Source organism: Sinohyriopsis cumingii, chromosome 17, assembly GCF_028554795.1.
Source record: "Sinohyriopsis cumingii isolate HCF-2022 chromosome 17, ASM2855479v2, whole genome shotgun sequence".
Lineage (NCBI taxonomy): Eukaryota > Metazoa > Mollusca > Bivalvia > Unionida > Unionidae > Sinohyriopsis > Sinohyriopsis cumingii.
Window position 1 is genome coordinate 64,091,415 of NC_142977.1, and position 20,354 is coordinate 64,111,768.

The following is a 20,354-nucleotide window of genomic DNA, read 5'->3' on the forward strand; positions in this document are numbered from 1 at the left end:
TTTCTCAAACGTTTGAAGAGAGTGATACATTGTCTCACTGCATTGGTAGACCAAATACTGAAGCAGAATATGGAATGGCTAATGTGTTTGGACCAAGTTTGGACAAACTTTCACTAACTGATTTTTAAAAACTTGGAATAAAATAACGATGGAGTATAATTCTGTAAGAAGTTTGACACTATAAATTACACAAGACTCTGAATTAGTAAGACTGGGATATTTTACGCTCAAGAGAAGATACAATATGCAAGTGAGTTCTTCAAAGACAGGTCAATAACCACTAAGATATTGCATGTTAATTTTCAGAGGTTCATTGTGGTACTACAATCACTACTACCGGTTAATAATATTACTGCCTCCAGTTAAGCATATGGATGACGCATCCCTTTTCGATGCTGATCAGTTAAATGTTGTATTTTATGATCGGAACGTTATATTAATAATAATAATAATAATAATAATAATAATAATAAGAATAATAAATGCATCTAGGTTGGGACTGCAAATAAGTTTAATAGTGATACATAAAACAAATATAAACATTTTATATAACATTGACAAAGACATAGGCGTAATGTGACATTGATGTCCTTAAACGTCTCAGGAAAATTTCACAAAACTTTTATTGATGGGATCCAACAGAAAAGAAAAAGAAACGCGTGCATCTCCATACTTGTATTTACAACATGTCACAACTTGCAGGCCATATTCATTAAAGGCATGATATTTTGTAAATGAGAATGTATTTTAAATGATCATCAAAAGTTTGGTTTTGATTGCTTTCAGAGCGATTGCTAATTTAGATGGTAACTTGTGCACGCAACTTATTAAATTACACCATTAATGTTGATAGAGGCAGTAAGACTAATTGTTAATTTCTTAAATTTTGAATGTGATTCATTCCCATTTGAATAGTCATATAGGAATGTTCATATTTCTCTATCAAAGTCGGATTGTCGTTCTCCCCCAGTTTCTTTCTTTTTCAGTTTTAAATCAACATGCATGCATCACTCCAAAAATGATAGGATAATATACTCTAAAAGTTGACTGCGGACATTAGTGCTTACTGAACCGGAAATGATAATTATGACACAAGTCCTCGTGTAAGGCGGTGCGAAGACCAGGAAAATAACATTATGTCTAACTGCCAAGATATTGTATATACACATAAAATGATACTACTTTGTTTTTAGTTCTGTGCCATTTTTGTGACACGTGTTAAATACATTTTATTGACACAACGAAAAATTGTTTGAACACAATATAGCGAGGACAGAATTATTTTCTGTAATAAAAGGCCTCGAATCAAGGTTTGCACATTAAACATACGATTAAATCAAGAGCGTAAAATTTGTTATTCTTCAGGAAGATAAAAATAACCATGGACAATTATTAAAAAGATGAGCTCTCAGCCCAAAGATTTTTTTTAAAATGTTGGCTTAATATCAACCGTTGTAACAAAATTTAATAATTATAAGTTATTAATGTAAAATACAAAAATCCGATATCTGATTTTTCAGTTTGAGAATACAACTTTGTACTGTTAGGTAGATGAAATTTAATTATCTGTTTGTGATTTTTTTTTACACTCCATTATAAGGTATCTTAGTCTAGTGGATTTGTCATTTTTTTCAGAAATTCAGTTCAGTTCTGCTTGACCTGACTGTTATAATATAGAAACACTGTATCTAGTTGCTGACCTTGATTCAGAACCAGTATGTGCTGTTCTCAACAGTTCCTTATTGAATCACTGAAACAATTAATCCAGTTTTGAATTCCGAATAAATTTCAATGAATGTCTTTGTCCAAGAATTATTTACGAACACTTATAAATTTCAAGGAAAAAGAATCACTTGTTTTCCATAAAATAAAATCTCAACTCAAGCTGGTCACAAGAAAACCCATTTAAGCGTCAAATGTTTAGAACGCGAATGACGAAATTATATTCAGAAAACAGTCATCGACTAATTAAGACGTAAAACAGATTCCCGTATGAGGGTGAGACGGTCACCCTTCCAGAACAAAATAGACGTAAAATCATGCCGAACGTACCCCCAGTATGGCCTTAACTGAAATAAATAATTCTCACTCTGGTAATAAGTAATAAAATTAAAAACGTTGTTTTACAAAACCTTTTGAATGTTGCAACAGACGTCATCGCCTTCTATCTCAGATTCGTTTGGGCTTTATAATAATATGACTTCTATTTTTTAATTCTTGGATTAATTTTGGATTTGATTCACAGAACCGTAAGTTCTCTTTCTCAGTTATTACCTTGTTTTTCTACGGAAAAAATATTTGTTATATTTTACAAAGCTTGTTGTCTTCACTATTTTCTGTTACATTTTGTAAGCGTCTAAACACGTAACAATACAGATAAAATCTGCATTCAATTTAGTAAATTAGACAATTGCTTCACATGGAATTTAAATGACTTGAATTATTAGGAAAATCCAAATCACAGTCTATTGGCTAGACTGTACAAACGAGTCTGAAAGCTAACAACTAACTCTACATAAACATCTTTACCGGAATCAAATATGCAGTGAAGGAAGTTTCACCACAGTAGTTAACTTTGCTTCTACGTGTCCAAGCAATGCTTTCCTATTACATAGCTTTTGTTCAAACATTACAATTATGTTACAATGTGCAGGAGAGGAGCAAAGGACGAAAACGAAATTAACTTTGCTATCGAAAGTACAGATTCTGATTTTTAATTGCAATATATTCTAGAATATAAACAGATAATAAAGTAATAATAAACTTTGTGCTGAATTGGTTTTCTTATATCAGCTTATCTTCTTAAATAAAAACGCATCTACCTTCAGCCCGGAAAATCCAAACCATCCTGCTGCATCACGATCCACTAAAATAATTTCATCCGTCGAGGGATATCCAATACTCTTTGTATATATAGCCAGCATATTTGAGGACAATGCATATATTCAAATAGTCATATTATTGCATAAACTTGAGACATTCACTATAAAATCGTGAAATTTAATGTTTACCTCCTTATGCTAAATTTTGCTGTTGAATCGTCCGGTAGTTTAAGGGTAGTCACATTTCCAGCTTTGTTTGTTCTAATGGTAGTAATAGTCCTCCTAAGCAGATTTAAAAATTTCCATAAAACTTCAAGGTTTTCATGGGTCTAAACAAAAATATTCCCGCTCAAACACCTATATGGCTATTGTGTTTTCTCGCATAGGATGGACATGTCAATCTGTAGTTTTTACTAAAACACGTATTATGATGTCTAGCTGATCCTAAAGGAAAATCGTACAGATCTGACATAAATATGGTCGCCAAGGCTGCAATTTTGAAACTATCACCACCCTTCCTATATGGTTGATCATACGGACAGTGCGCTTTCACCAAATGACTTCTGATCCTTCGCTGATCCTAAATGAAAATGGCACTGATTTGAGATCCACTATGACCATCATGGCAGCTGTCTTGTAAAATCTTAGAGATGCTGCTAGTATTTTATCTGAAGGAGAAATACGGCACACTGTCACTCACGTTTTGTGTTTTAAACAATTTGCGGGATTTCCACGAACCCTCTTTCCTATTCATACATACCTTCTTGCTTTTGACACCATCCTTAACATTTAATAGTTTTATATTTGTTTTATTCAGCCTATCTTAACAGTTAAAAAGAAACGTTTTGCTGCACGACTACATTTCTATATACAGGACTTTGAACGAATTTGCAGAAGTTATGATGTACCACAGCTTTTCAAGTGCGCATATTTGTACAATATTTTCGTGATTTGCGCTTTCGCGCGCATCTTATCGCTACTCTTCATTGATGGATGATAAGATAAACTGACGTTAGATGTTCAGTTTGTTGAATATGACATTAAGACCGATCTGATATCCAATGTAGAAACAATAGCATCAATTTTCTAAATTTTGATATCGCAATTCCTCCTAGATGGATGGTCATACCGACATAATTGCAGTGTTTAGCTGTGGAATTTGACATTATTGACGGCAGTGGACCATATGCCTTTCAGAAACTAAAGTATCTCTCCTTCTTCAATTTCCAATATAGTCGTTTTAATGTTGTACGGCACGGATATTGTAGGCATGTTAAATTTTGACGTTCAACAGCAACGTTCTAGCAACAATTCAGTAAGTTTACCAACTCATGCTGTCACAGCGTACAATAACATCATTAGCACAACTTTAGTGCAACTTTGCCGCAACGTTGAATTGTTAGTTTAGTTAATGAACATTTCGTTTTAAGGACCATGTGTCATTAAATTAGTAAAGCGTTCATTGTCTGATCGTTTGCATATAAATGTATATGTTGGAAGAATGAGTCAGATAAAGACCTCTTATTAACTTGATACCTGATATTATCTGACTTACTCTGAAATATTATACATATTTCCCTACACTTTAAACTGTTTTCTAAATATTACATATAATTTGTTATTCTGTAAAGGTGTTTCAAATGAAATTAAAATCACAAAAACGATAAAATGTGGTTATAAAAAGAATATACAAGTAAATGCGCCTGTTAGTTGCGGAGAAATTGTTGTATTAGGTGAAACTGAAATAATTCATACACAGGATAAAATATAGCATAAATGACGTTTGTTCTAATCAATTGTAGACAGAACGCAAATATTACGTTGCAATAAATGGTTACAATTTTGTATAAACTGAATAATATCTCACTTGTCAATCATCAGAAATGAGATTCTGATTATATTTCCTCCAGATACATTTATGTGAAAGAACATATGACATTGCTTTAGAAATCAATATAAAGATATGTTTGATTCAACGATAGATAACGCTACATTCAAAGATAGGGTACAACTGGTCTAATTCAGCTGCAATAGGATCTGACCACTATTTATTATTTTGTCCTTGCATTAGAATGTATTTGTTCTCGGTTGTAAGTATATTTCCATCGATGCACCAATGAACAATATTGATAACTAGGGACAAATGCTGCACAGTTTTATTTTACTAGTAAATATTCTTTTAAAGATACGCAAGTAACGCTTTTATGGTGTTAGTATGTGTGCAATTGACTAATGAACTGTTTTCGTATATCTACCTAAGAAACGTAGAAATTCTCTCTTTCCCAGTTTGCGATATTCAGCATGAGCGTCGTTTTTTTTTCCTTGACAAACGTAAGTTCATTTATATTGGAGAAAGAAAAGAAACAGATAAAGATCAAGGAGTCGTCATCTGTAATTTGTATTAAGCGCTGAATAATTGTTGCACATTAAAACATAGATGTATTCATTATTTTTCTATGAGCAATATCAATAAGTCACACCCCTCATACCAAATAGATTAAATTGCCAGTCATTTTATCATTCCAGAATAATGTATGTACTTTTCTCCCCATTCACCATATGCTCTCTGCAATAAATCTGTTAGATAACAGACAATTAATGCTAACGATGGATTTGTTCCGATTTCAACTGCCTTGTTATTGCTGGTTTGAGACTGACTGCGTAAACATTGACCGATATAACCTGTTGCCTTGTTAAAATGAGGTCTGTTCATTTTATAGATAATTGCCAAATCCATATTGGGTTTTTTGGCACATAGCCACTATGTGCCTTTTTCTTCCTTGTTGCAAGAAAACACACGTTCCTTTTAATGAGATAATTTTAGATTTACCCGAGTCATTTAAGAATATATTTGGAACATCTAGAGAAAATTAGAGAGTTATGGGCAAATCATTTCTCCAGTTTATCACTGCCTGACAATACTTATCTGTACGATGAAAATCATTACCAGATGGTCTTAGCAGAGGTCAGAAAACAAACTAAAGAAACCTATTCACACTTTGATGAACTTGTTGATAAAATCCCCACTAGAGACGAAATCAGTAGTGCAATTAGCTCTCTCAATAAAGATAAGGCATGTGGCCACGACGGTATTGTTGCTGAGCATTTACTGTTTGCGGACCCTCCAAGCAGTGTACAATTACTTGAAATTATATTCACAAAAGTGTACGAGGCCGAGAAGTACCCGTGCCACTTTAAACAAGGTTTGGTTATACCAATATTCAAAGGAGGGGGAAAGAACAAATTAGATATGAATAATTACCGCGATATAACTATAATTCCAGTGCTTCAGAAAGTTCTAGAACAAATTATATATAGTAGACTACTTATATTTTCTAAACAGATTTCTTTTCCAAATCCGTTGCAACAGGGTTTTAGAAATAATTGCGGTAGTATCACTGCAGCGTTCTGTATCAAAGAATCTATATGCTACTATTTGGATAAAAATACTCCTGTCTATGCTACATTTCTTGATAATGCTAAAGCCTTCAACACAGTTTGGCATAACGGGTTATTCTACAAGTTGTACAGACTTGGCATCAAAGGGAAGACCTGGCGCATCATGAAAGATTCGTTTGAGAGAGTAACAAGCTCTGTTTTATATGCGGGCAAGCTGTCCAAACGCTTCGATATTATGCAGGGTGTAGGACAGGGCCGTATCTTGTCTGCCTGGTTCTTTCTTGTAATGATAGATGATTTGATCACGGAATTAGATCACACTTTGCGAGGTCTAAATCTTGTTGATCTCCACCTGCCTTGTGTCTTATTAGCAGATGACACAACTGTAATGTCTAACTCGCGTCATTCAATGCAACAGCTGCTAGATACAATTTCCGACTATGCGAAAAGGTGGAGATTAAGATATAATGCAGATAAAAGTTGCACCATCTTGTTTACTAACAAAAGAACGACTGGTATACCTTCTTTTATGCTCGACAAATCTCCAATTCCGGCAGTCAAAAGTAAGAAGTATGCCGGCATACCTCTAAAATACAACTTAAAACCAAACGACGCGATAAAAGAAGCATGTGATAAAGGCAAACACTTGTTAAACTCTTTATATTTTATTGGTATCAGAGATGGAGGAATGAACCCTCTAACAAGTCTGAAGATTTGGAAAAGAATTATTCTACCCTCGGTCCTATATGGATGTGAACTATGGTCAGGTATCACAAACTCAAATATAGAAGAACTTGAGTTATGCCAGAGATATGCAGCGCGACGTATGCAAGCTTTCGATAAATATTCGCCTACGGAGGCAACAAGTAGTACCTTAGGACTCTGGTCAATGGAAGCATACATAGATAGGATGAAATTGCTCCTTTTCAACCGATTATGTAAGGACGATTGGACTTTTATCTGGAAAAAGATTTTCATTATGCGCCTATGTCAGTATCTGAACAACCCGCTAAAACAGACGGGATTTATACCTGATATTGACAAAATAACTAAGAAATATGGTATGGGAAATGTTCTTTTAGACTATGCAGAAAGTATACAAACTGAAGAAAAACTCATCTGGAATCGACATATTACTGATATTATCCAAAACCATGAAGAAACTACCTGGAGAGCAAATATGGAACTAAGGGATGATTTAATTCACTTCAGAAACATTCATTTGGACTTAAAACCAAGTAATATATGGTTTCTTGGGCGTAAATATCCATCCATGTTATGGCCTCTCTCTGAAGTAATGAAACTATATATCATGCCTGTTGGTAAAGTTATGGTATGCAAACTCTGTGGAAAAGAGACTGACGACAGAGCGAAACATCTTATTTTAGGCTGCGAAATGCTGCTTGAGGAACGAAATGTTTTCTTTGAGAGAGTGATTGACTCTTTAGAAGTGAGAGACGGGGTTAACTTATTCAATCAAGAAGACGATATATTGTTGGAGACACTTCTTGGAAGCAGGGTTGACTGCATGTCGTCTATTGACGATGACGTATCAGATAGGCTCATGTTGGTGACCGCAAACAGCATAGCTTCATTCTACAATAAAATGTGTGCCCTACTATCAACTAACATGCCCTAACATGATATTAAAAGTAAGTAGTAAATTAACATTAAATATAAACAATTAAAGGCCAAAGTCTTCTTGTCAAATCCGCAAATTTTGTTGTCTGACAGCTGTTTGTGTGTGCGTTTATGTATTTGTTTATGTATTTGTTTATGTTTATTTCCAAGAGATTTCTATATGGTTTTCTGTATTTATATATCTCATTTTGTAAACGCATTAGTTGACGATGTATATATCATGCTTGCGTTCTCGTCTATGTGTCTCATAATTCTATGATATGTATAATATGTATCTTAGCAACCTGATATACTCTTTGTTGTAGAGGTTACTAAGTCATTTAGACAGTCAGTCATAGATAAATGCATGCACGCACGCATACGCGCAAACAAGTATATATATGCATAAATACATGCGTCATATGAAGAAAAGAAACTACATATAGAATTACACTGTTATAAGTTTTACATTTCATTTTCGTTGCTATCTCGGACTTAATGTTAAGCACATAACACTATAGACGTATTAACTTTTCGAAATATTATCATCATCAAGCAACTGTTAAAAGATCAGTGCCATGCTCCGCCAAATGATTGCAGATTTGCATAATTGCAGGTATTGAGATATTTCGTTTTGTCAATACGGTAGCTTACACAGTATTACAATTGTATTACTACTGTATCTTTGTCACTTTTCTGTTCTATTTTATGATCTTGTATTATTCTGAATTTGTTTAATCTGATGTAATCTCTTTTTAAAGAGGAAATAAAGTCAGTCAGTCAGTCAGTCAGTCAGTCATACATATATACATACATACATACATACATACATACATGAAACCAATGGTGATCTAATTTTCCTACACAATTTAGACTTATTCCCAGCGACGTTAAGTTAATACTTTTTAGTGATAATGATTGTTTAATAGTTTCAAACAAAAAGTATATGCACTATTAATGAGTAGTATTTGTATACTGGTCGCATATAAAAATCGCACAAAAAATTAATTATAATTCATACTTTTCGAAAGTACGTTTTAATGGGAGTCAACCCGTAATCTCTGTTAACGAATACCAACGTAACACTTAAGGTCGGCCGCTAAATATAAATGTCTAGTTCTATTATTTACTCTGCTAATATAATATTTGCAAAAATATATGAGTCATCAAAATTGAGTATGCTATCTTGCCAAAAGTCTGCACACAAAGATAGCACATGCATTGGAAATGAAAGACTTAAAATACGATGAAATGTTTATAGGTCCCTTTATCTCGACGTTTTATAAACTTGAAAACTGATTTCCGTAATCAACAATAATTCTAGTTTGACAGCTGTATGTTTAGAGTCAAAATTGCGGACGAATATATAGTTTTTGAAACCCAGCAACATCCGTTACAACATAAATGAAAACAAACAGGATGATGTTTCTTGCTTATATTCTGGCAAACTTAACACTCCAGTGAGTTCAGTCTAAATTCATCCACATACCGTTATAACCATAATGAAAGGCAAAACCAACGTGTTATTGTTCCTAACAAAACTATTTGCTAGAGACTAAATTTCTTCAACAGAATATAGATGAGCATTACAGTATTCATTTACAGTGATGGTTAGAATGTTTAAGCCTGTATACTGTTGTATTATTCAAATCGGATTTAATGAGTCTTTCTGAAACAGTATAATAAACAAGTTGGTTGAAACTCATCACCAGTACCTATGCTCTGAATATTTTGAGGTGAACATTCAAAGAGAACTGCCCAAATTAAAGTATGTGAATGAAGTATGCTCATGCTATTGATGTTTTAACATTTATAGAAAAAGGGATCTATGTAGGAAAGTTCTAGTATTTTTCTTAGCGCATAAAAATTACACTCTGTTTCGTTGATGTTATGTAATGCATCTAGGTATGACACGGTAGTTAGATTTGCAAACAACACAAAAGGATGACAGAAATAAAATGTACAAAAGTATTACTGTACACACTCATATGTGTTAGATGATTATATACTACATTATATTATCAGAGACATGTAAATAAAAAATATGGTGTATGCCTATATATCGTGAATTACTGCGTCCTACTAAATGTCGCGTGAATAGGACCACTGTTAAGAAAACTGAGCGTTTTCAGAAAGTCTGGGTCATTGAGAGTTTGCAATTGACACAATGGCTGGTAATGTAGATGGACAATATCACAAACTTTTCTCATGCATGAGCATTGAAAGTCCTCATCAAACACATTAATTACCCCGTGCAATTTTTGACATAGCAGCATAAACATTTATCACACTTCCTATATGTGGAAAATATGTAGATTACACTGCTTTCGAAAAATACTTCTTTGTTACGAAGAAGGTTATCAGTCTAAACAATTCAAAAATCTTTTCGAGCCCGTTTTCTCCATTTATGTCTTCAGCTTAGACGCAAACAGTAGCACTACATGGACGAATGATTATAATACGTAGCTAGTTTCAAGAAGCTTTGTTCACACTTGTATATTATATTTATCTTTTTAGTGTATAGAACACTTCAGTTTTGTAACTCCGTGTTTCTAAATAAAGAATGTATCTATTGATGTATTTTCTTCTTCGTTTCATATTTTCCCTCTATAATTTAACCCACATTCCTTTACATGATTTTTTCAATTGGTAATTTCCTTTCCTGTCCGTCTAAAATACATTTGACGTGAGTATATTTCAAACCTGGAGTTAAATATGTACCATTTAAACGCTAGCATTAATGACCAATACAATTTACATAAAGTTCCTAAGTTGTCGTACTCGTACGTTTCAGAGACTTTTGGTATAAAATGTGTAATAAATTTACATTTAAATATCTAAAATGATGTTCATCAAGACTAAGAAATTTGGTTATTCAACCACAACTACGTGAAGCTGACAGAATCTAAAATTCAGCTGTGAAATAAACGGAAATAAAAATGTGTACGCATACGAGATGGGCATAACAATGTCCCATTTAGATCGATAAGTTAGGAAATTTATAAGAAGAGAAAATAAAGCCTCTGTGATTATATCGTATCAACAACCATATAAAATATCGGTTATTTTAAATTGTGACGATAGTCCTCTGAAACTTCTTCACTCGATTACATAAACATCCTGGCTGTAGGCACGTCAAATATAGTATGTATACATTTCATACATGAGGTCAAAATGTCAGCACTGCACATATTATTAAGTTCCACGATGAGTTATTTTTCTGAAAGAGATCCATTAACATAGAGTTTAACAGCGGCAAGGTAAATCCAATTTGTAACTAAGAACAGAGTACGTTTAATTTTCCTTCATGTTAACATTATTCATTTGATAGCTATACACATATAACAATGTGTATGGTAAAACTAATCAATGAATCAAAATATAGATCTCTAACTAGTATGTAAGCAGGTATTTCACTTAGTACTGATATTAATACATGTACTTGCCATTTCAGATTTCCAATCGTGGCTATAAAGTCGTAGGCAGCCATATATTTTTTCTTCTTCTAAATAAGATAGATTGAAATGGTAAAACTGTTGAATTCCAAATATTGCATTACTTAAATATATATCCTTTGCATTGCCAACCTCATACCACCCACTCCGACCCCGTTTCATATTTCGTTAACGCATTTACATTATAAGTATGCTTCATGACAAAAAAGTTAGTATATTCGAAAATGTTGTAACATAATGTAAAATAAACGTAAAATACAAAGGATATAAGTTTTATTTAATAAACCATCTCTAACACAATTAAAAGACAAACATACAATTGCACAACCTCTCTACATATCCTAAACTCCAAGTCAAAAGACAGTACTGTATATTGATTCTTTAAACAAACACTCATTACTTAGTTGTGACTAATACAAGGAACTGTCGTGTTGCGACACAGCTATGCATATCCGATTTAATGTTATTTCTTTATTGCCAACGGGGGGGGGGGGGAGCGTCAAGCGGGGCCGAGTGGTCTGAAGCCTTCGCCTTTACCGATCACTACCATCTGACCTCTGTCTTCGTGGGTTCGTGTATCTGGCTTAGCCAAAGTGGGTATGTGTGAAAGCTTGCCAGTAGTTTCCAGTGGATCGGTAATTATTACCTGGTGTTTCAGGGGTTCTTTTTCCATTCGTTATAGTGGGAGCCATCTATCCCGAACCTGGGAATGGCGTTAAATCCAAAATAACAACATTATTACTTATTACTTAATCATTTTTTAATGACCTCTACCATCTTGAATTTTTTTCTCTGATATCGACCATTATGCGGTGAGTATTTGGCGTTGTGTGTAAAGCACCAATGGATTGACAGGGTACCAGGCTATAGTGTGGCTCTTCAGTGAATGTATGCTATGCACATTTGTAGCAGACAGCCTAAAGTGTTAAAACTGTGTGAAACTATTCAAGCAAGTCGCGATTTGTAGTTAACAGGCTTGTCTTTGACAGTCTAAACATTTGGTTCGCGGTAGAGTAGTGTATAACCAATATGGTCATTTTATTATATAGCCTGATTACCGATTTATGTTGAAAAGAATCAAAAGCCCTGCTTGTGGACCAGTTTCTTGTTGGGGAACAATCGGCTGCGCAAAACGTGTGCTGGTTCATCCTATGTGATGTTACCTGGTGCAGGCAGCACTGTAATGGATATCTGGGTCTGATACACCGCATGTTGTGGGGTGACTCAGACCCGTATTTTATCACTGCCGTAAATCGTTTAAACGTTCAGTTAGAGATATGGAAATATTCTTTTTTTATGATACGCCTACATTAATATTGTAAGTGCTTATCAATTTCATCGTCAGATTCACTCACTGAATTCCAATCTTCTTAACATTAATAGCCAAGTTGTAAAATCTTCCACTTATATTTGCTCCATACACATTCCGGAAAGTCTGAAATGTAATAGGCACATAAATAAGTGTCTGATTCGGTAAAATGTTTATTATTTTAGTTTTCTCTTAAAAAGGGAATCTTTCTAGCCGCCCGTTATATTTGGTTTGTGAGAAAGCTGCCTGCAGCTTTTCAACGGTCGGGGATTGTTCCTGAGACTCCCCCGGGTTGTTTCTTCACCAGATAAACTGTCCGCCATTTATAGCCTACCATGTGCTGCAAAATGCCCTTAAGTCCTTAAAATACAAACACACAACATACTTTGTCATTATTTTGTACCAGTTCGCATACCATCTTCATCTGAGAACTAAGTGTCAAGATTATGTCAAAAATATTATTGTGAGCCTCAGCTAACTCTAATTTCTCGGCGATACGTACTGTGAAATTCCGATAAAGCTTCTAGTCCCTACCTATGATACATCCCCTTTTGGTCCCAGTAGCGAAATAAACCATTTCCACCAGTGATGATGGCAGACAACACAGACAAATTTTCTTGATTTTTTTTTCTTTCTATTAACAAGTCGGGATATTACACACACTTATTTTAAATTTATAGCAATAAATTATTTAAGATATTTGAATTAGGCTGTTAGTGAATATTTGAAGTGGTAGCGTATGCTGAGTGGACGACAGGCATTTTACAGGTGCCAGAGATAAACACAGATTGAACATCTGTATCGAACGCCAGGCCTAGCATATAAGATTCAATAGGTATGTAATAGCTACCCGTTCTAAATAAATCATTATATAAGGTTTGATAACGCCACTTAGAACGTCATATATCAAAATATTCAAATTATTCATAAAGAATCTAATAACGCAATGAGCAGATAACATGCTAGGATTAATTATTTTACAAAATGTAGCACTAGACAATAAATTGTGGCTAAATTTTACTTATTTTACTTCACTTTCCCTCCCTTATTTACAAAAGGAAATAATCTAACTTCCTTATCTCTATTCATCCAACCGTCTTGTGTAAGGTAGCTTTTAATGTCTTAAACCCTGTCGAATCCCAATAAAACCATCGTTTTCAATTACAGCTAAATTCAGACTGTAGATAGAGTGCAACCGTCTTCCGTGTGAAGTGGGGTTTCACACATGAGCTATTTAAACAGCTGTTAATCTGTAGCATTTGTATTGTAATCAGGGTTGTCTTTAACATAATATGGCAAATTAAAGCGAGGATAATAATCACGTAAACCACAATTTTTAAATCATAGTCACGCTCATGTATTCGGTACTTATTAGAAACTTTCATTTATTGACACAGTGTTTTTAATTTTATACTTCCTAATGTTCTCTGGTTTCAAGAAATATTACTACCAGTGAGGATGTTAGCCAGCATCAAATCCCGAACTAATTTATCCCTATATCTCATAAGAAAGATTCTAGTGAACCGCCAAACAATTCGAGCCAATGTCTGTCAAACCAAAGAAAGCAGATACAGAGATTTCACTGTATAACATATGTAATTATTTTGAACTTCGATATATTCATCCAATATTAACAAAAGTTTCTCAATAAGTATGTCGTTTAAAAAATAGCAACAGAAATGAGTATGCGGATTTTTTTTCAAGGGGTGTATTTCTTCGTAAAACGAGATTTAGATGCCGTTGCCCAGCTCATGCCACGCGGAGGCCTCCTCACGTAAGAGCCTCTCTATCTATCGGTCTATCCTCATGAAAACGTTTTGAGTAAAGCTGTTCAAAATCTCCATTCGTTAATTAAACTGTATTTTGATTTTGGAAGTTGGTACATCGTTTAGATAAACAAGTTAAATGTGAATTAATTCTCAAAACCAATTTTAGTGTATTTTTCTTATCTTTTGAATTCTAAGACAGCAGTTTTGAGAAACGTTCAGAGAAAGAAGTTCAGCAAACAGTTAAAGATATGGCCTAAAACTTCGACTTCACATTGATGCATTCCTGCGATTTAAAGTTTGCTCAGATGGTATTACAAGTACTGGAGATTATCCTGTCAGACAAAACATTTGGTTACTTTCAGAGTTGATTTTCTGATAGTATTTGTACTTGTACTATTCTCAAGTCCAATAAAAGTTAATACTTCATTTGAAAATGTTTCTAAATGCAGACTAACTGAAGACGCATGGCTCAATAGATTTCAGAACCTATTGGCTGATGACAGTTTGATCACGTCCATAGTATGGGAAGTACTCAGGCAGTTTCCAGCTTCTCTTCAATTATGTTGAGTTGGTACCAATATCGTATCCAAGTTGTTTTCATCTGCGGATGCTGCTGTTTATATTAACTGTTATGCCTCGTGTAATAATGTCGTTGTTTATTGGTTGTTTATGATGTTAGCTTCAATACTCCTATATTCTAGCTCATTTTAAATCCTCGGGGTGTAGAATAAGGAATCCTCTATTCATATTGGACTAAACACCAGAAATGTTCTCTCTTACTTCTCCACTGGATGCGCAGTATTCACGTGATCTTGTCAACAGTTGTAATCCATGTTTAATATTGTATAGTTTCGTTTCTTATGTGGCCGTTAAGAGTTCCGTTGTTAATCCTTGATGTATTTGTATGACTTACTGTATTATATGCAATGTGGAAGAAATAAAGATGTCAATCAATAAAATCAAAGATATCAATTTCAATCAGTTAGAAGTTTCGATAGACAATCCAATCATATACTCTTCCTCGGCTGTTTTAGATGTCGTTTGATAAAGGTTTGGAATCATTTCTTTGTCTGTTGTTAACCAGATATAAAGCTTTGGAGACAATCCGGATTTTTAATTTTTGCACAGATATAACATGACACAGATTCTTTTCCGGGGATAATGATATCCGATAGGATAACTTAATGTGAACTCTTTGGATGATATCTCCTTGATTTTCTGTTTGCCTATCCGGTCTTACGAAACTTAAGTCATGACATCACACAATACTCTCCAGCAAAAGTGTCAAACATTCTTATTATTTTCTGTGCGTTTCGAATAGTATTCTAGAGCTTTCTACTCCAAATCGCAGTTTTAGCTGAAATGCTAAATTCCTTTCTAAAGTATATATCTAAGCATTCGACATGGGTTGGCCTGGGCGGGAACCGAACCCACTACACTTGCTCCCCACATGTGGATAGACCGAGAGATAGAGGTAGAAAACATGGGAAGATAGCCACATATTCCAGGAAAAATATTTTTGCATATGTGATTTTAGTAATTTGTAAACTCCTTCATGTTGTAATTTTATGTATTATGACCAATATTTTAAAACAATTGGAAAGAAAATCTGTAAAACACAGTTTTTGTGTATTGCATTTAAAATATATATGCCTATACTTTTATAAGCAAATAAATCTAAAAAAACAATTCTTTGGTTTTTAAATTGCAAATAAACTTTAAGTTTCAAACACAAAAGCAACTTGTTTTTGTCGCTTTTGTGTTTGAAACTTAAAGTTTATCTGCATTTTGAAACGTGACTTTTTATTTTTTAACACACTTTTTTTGTATTTAAAAATGCATATTTTGTATCTAAAACACGTTGTTTAAAAAACACTCAACAATTGGTTTATTTAAAATACATAAATGTCCCACCCAGTCACATTATCCTGACACCAGGCCGACCAGTCCTAACACTAACCCCTTAATGCTGAGCGCCAAGCGAGGCAGATGTTAGTACCATTTTTGTAAGTCTTTGGTATGACTCGGCCGGGGTTACAACCACGACCTCCCACATCCGAGGCGGACGCTCTAAATTATTAGGCCACCGGAACGGTCCAACATTTTTTGTATTTAAAAGCATTCATTTTTATTGAAAACATATTTTGTTTATTTTAACAACACATTATTGTTGAGAAAGATTGTGAATTAACAAACACGATTATTTTGTGTTTTTACAAATAAAAGTTAATTTTTAATTTTATTGTAAATTAAGGCCTTTTCGAAAAGGCCTGAAGATTAAATTTTATGCAACATATGCATATTTGTAAATTTTAACAACATATTATTGTTATTTTGTATTTAACAATTCATTTCTTTTTCATTGAAAAACACAATAATTTTGTGTTTTTACAAATAAAAGTTAATTTTTAATTTTATTGTAAATTAAGGCCTTTTCGAAAAGGCCTGAAGATTAAATTTTATGCAACATATGCATATTTGTAAATTTTAACAACATATTATTGTTGTTTTGTATTTAACAATTCATTTCTTTTTCATTGAAAAACACAATAATTTTGTGTTTTTACAAATAAAAGTTCATTTTTAACTTTTATGTAAATTAAGACCTTTCTTGAAAAGGCTTGAAAATTAAAATTTATGCAAAATATGCATATTTTTAATTTGGCAACATATTATGTTTGAAAAACATTGTTTTGTATTAAGAAAAGACTTCCTTTTCATTGAAAAACACGGTAATTTTGTGTTTTTACAAAACAAAGTTCACTTTTAATTTTTATGTAAATTAAGGCCTTTTTGAAAAGGCTTGAAAATTTAAATTTTTGCAGAATATGCATATATTTTTATGTTAACAACATATTACTGTTTGAAGAACATTGATTGTATTTAAAAATATATTTTTTTTCATTGAAAAACACGGCAGTTTTGTATTTTTCCAAATTAAAGGAATGAAAATTCATGTTTTAAATGATGTTAGTAAGGTTTATGATAAGAAAGATATTGTTTCAGACAATCTGTTTGCCTCTGAATAGTTTCAGAGGGAGGAATATACAGGGACCCCGTCATTTTTTTGGGCCATGAACCTGAATATGCCATGTTATGGTTTTGCAAGAACTCTACTGCTGTTAGGCTATTATTTTTGTGGTTTTCTAGGCCGATCAAATTAACTAAAATTGTTACTGGATTGCGAATTGGTTCTGCAAGAAAGATTGCATTTACACAAGTCACTACAGGAATATCTATTTTAGACGATATGGTTTCATGATTTCCAAGGAGTATATCTGTAGCAACGTCAAAATATTTTTGGCTGTTATTGCCACTTTGGAAGTCGATTAAACCTTTAATTCGACCATTTTTGTTGTTGAATGTCTTGTAATGGAGGACTTCAGAATCAGAAGGATTTCGGGGATTGTTGTTTTCATGCCAAGGCCAGTTGTCCGTTAAAATGCCCCCAAAACTGAAGTAGAAATTACTTAGATTCATTTTGTAAACAAAGTCTCCACATTGTAAATATATAAATGTCTCTTCCTTTTCTTTTATAGGGCCAAGTGCACCGAAGAAGCAAATAAATTCAACATATTGCGGAAAAGAGGTTAATGTAAACACATTCTGCAAAGATTTACATATTTTGCTATTTTCTATATGTGCCACGGTAATAGATTTCGGTGCTGCAATGTTTATATCACTGAACCTAAATTCAAAATATATCAATATATCACATATAAAGTATTTATCTTTTGCATGTGTAATATAAAATTTGAATGACTTGGCACATTCTTCATTATAGCCCAAAATTATATCTGATATTTTTGCAAATTGATTTACTAATGTTATAATTTTTTTATGATTAAATTGAATTTTTGATTCTGAATTAAGGTCTATTTTTAAAAGTGAATATTCTTCAAGATCTGAAATATCAGAGTTGTAGGGTAATTTTTTTGTTTTCTTTTGGACAGTCACTCTAATCTTTTCTTCGCAGCAAGAAAAACATTTCATAAAATATCCATATTGTTTTAGGTTATCCAGTGTTTCCATTTTATCTCTCATGTCCATACTACAAAACATTTTATATAGATATTTCAAGAATTGGCTAGAGAAATATCTGAATTTGTCTTTTTCTAAAGTTTTGAGATGGTTTTCTAGATCACTTACATTCATTTCACTAAAAAAAGTGCCTAGAAACCGTAGAGTGTTACCTGAGAGGTTTTCCCAATTCCACGGAATATGTGACATATCCGAGTAAGCATCATTATCTCGTCCCATGTTTCCTGAATGGTCAAAACACACTAGTCTGTTTTTATACTTATCATCAGAAATGACACGCCTGTTTTAACGTCAATCACTCTTCAGCAGCGCCCAGTCTAAAGGTTGGTATGACAATACGCACATTGTGTATTATAAATTGAAACATAATCTGTCAGCAACGGTATGCAAAGATCATTCCATATCCCCTGTTTAGTGCCCCATGACTAGTTTAATATGATAACGTATGGCTCAGACCGCTGGGTCACATATATTGATTTTTTCCTGCAGCGCCTCTAGAAGTTTTATGGAGCAAGTATTAGTGGAAAAGCCTTAAATTTGTCTAATAATGTTACTGAAGATTCGAATTCACTAAGTAAATTTCACAATGAAATGAATAAACATTATAAGTGTAGGCATATAAAAGAACAGTACCTTCATTGTCTCTTAATGCAATTTTAGAAATATTGCACTATAGTAAAATACGGGTCTTGGGCCACCTCACCCTTTGAGATGGCTCCAGCCCCGAAAGCCTTTAAAGTGCTGCTTTGCACCACGCAACAGTAATAAGTTGATTCTGGACACGTTTCGCCAAGCCGATCGTTCCCCCCATAGAAAACTTCTCCTAAATGGGGGTAATATTTTCCTAGCATGAATTGGCACACAGCCTAGTAAATACCACATTGATTATACCTTACACAGGTGTTATTTTTAAACCAGCCAGTCAACCGCCTTCCAAAGTATGTATTGTTAAAGGAAGCACGTTAACAGCACAATGGCGACTTGCTTGACTAGGTTCCTAAAGTTAAAATATTGTATAATTTCGACTGACTGTTACAACAGTGTCTAGTTTCGCCTTTTAGAGAAGAATATACAAGAAATATAGTAATATAAATATGGTAATCCAAACCACGTGTCCGTCATATTTTAGACGCATAACCTGTATATCATTTTTTTCATAACAGGCTCAGATTAATGGTACATATACGGTATTGTTTTCGACTGAGTACCAATGTTGTGCGGATATATTTGTGCAGACAATAAAATCAGCAATGTTGTATTACTTTTTGTATGTCTAGTTTAGAATCAAGGTACTCAAACAACAATCGCCTTTCAGAGATGAATATAGAAGAAATATAGTAACATAAATATGGTTATCTAAACCATCGTACTTTAGACCTTGATCCTTTAGATCATTATTTTCATAACATTCTCTAATTTAAGTTACATGTACTGTATTGTTTCCGACTGAGTACCATTGTTGTCCACATATATTTGTGCAGATAATAAAATCAGCAACAGTGTATTATTTTATTAGTTACAAACAAGTAGAATAATTCAATATCATTGGCTAGTTGTAAGTCATTGCGTTGTTGCTGTTGGCATTTTCAAAGAATAGTCTTTGTTTCAAATATTGTCAGTAAACGTCGTCTTTGTGCAGGCTCGTGACTTTCGTTTAAGACCTTGCTGCTTCAGTTTGGAAGAATGCAATTAAGCTGTTGAATTATAGTCGATATCAGGAAAAGTAGTCTCTTAACTACATTTAAATCATTTCGATGATGATATTTCGTAATTTTTGGTCATCATGGCATAAACTATCAAATAATTATGTCCTTCGTGAAGTCATTATTTTGACTTGTGTCTATGAACATGTCTTCTCTATACCGTCTTACTGTCTGGATCATTTTTGGGAGAATGGGACTTTCTCATTATTCAACCTGAGCCTATGTGAAGCATAGAG

General features: G+C 33.5%; 1 long non-coding RNA gene across 1 annotated transcript; it reads right to left on the reverse strand.

The window, feature by feature from the left end:
• Positions 1–493: 493 nt before the first annotated feature.
• On the reverse strand, positions 494–19,052 carry LOC149779114 (uncharacterized). The gene is made up of 2 exons (XR_016415576.1): positions 18,568–19,052; positions 494–3,490 (listed from the first exon to the last, which is right to left on the reverse strand). It is a non-coding gene; the product is annotated as an uncharacterized LOC149779114 (long non-coding RNA).
• Positions 19,053–20,354: the final 1,302 nt, after the last annotated feature.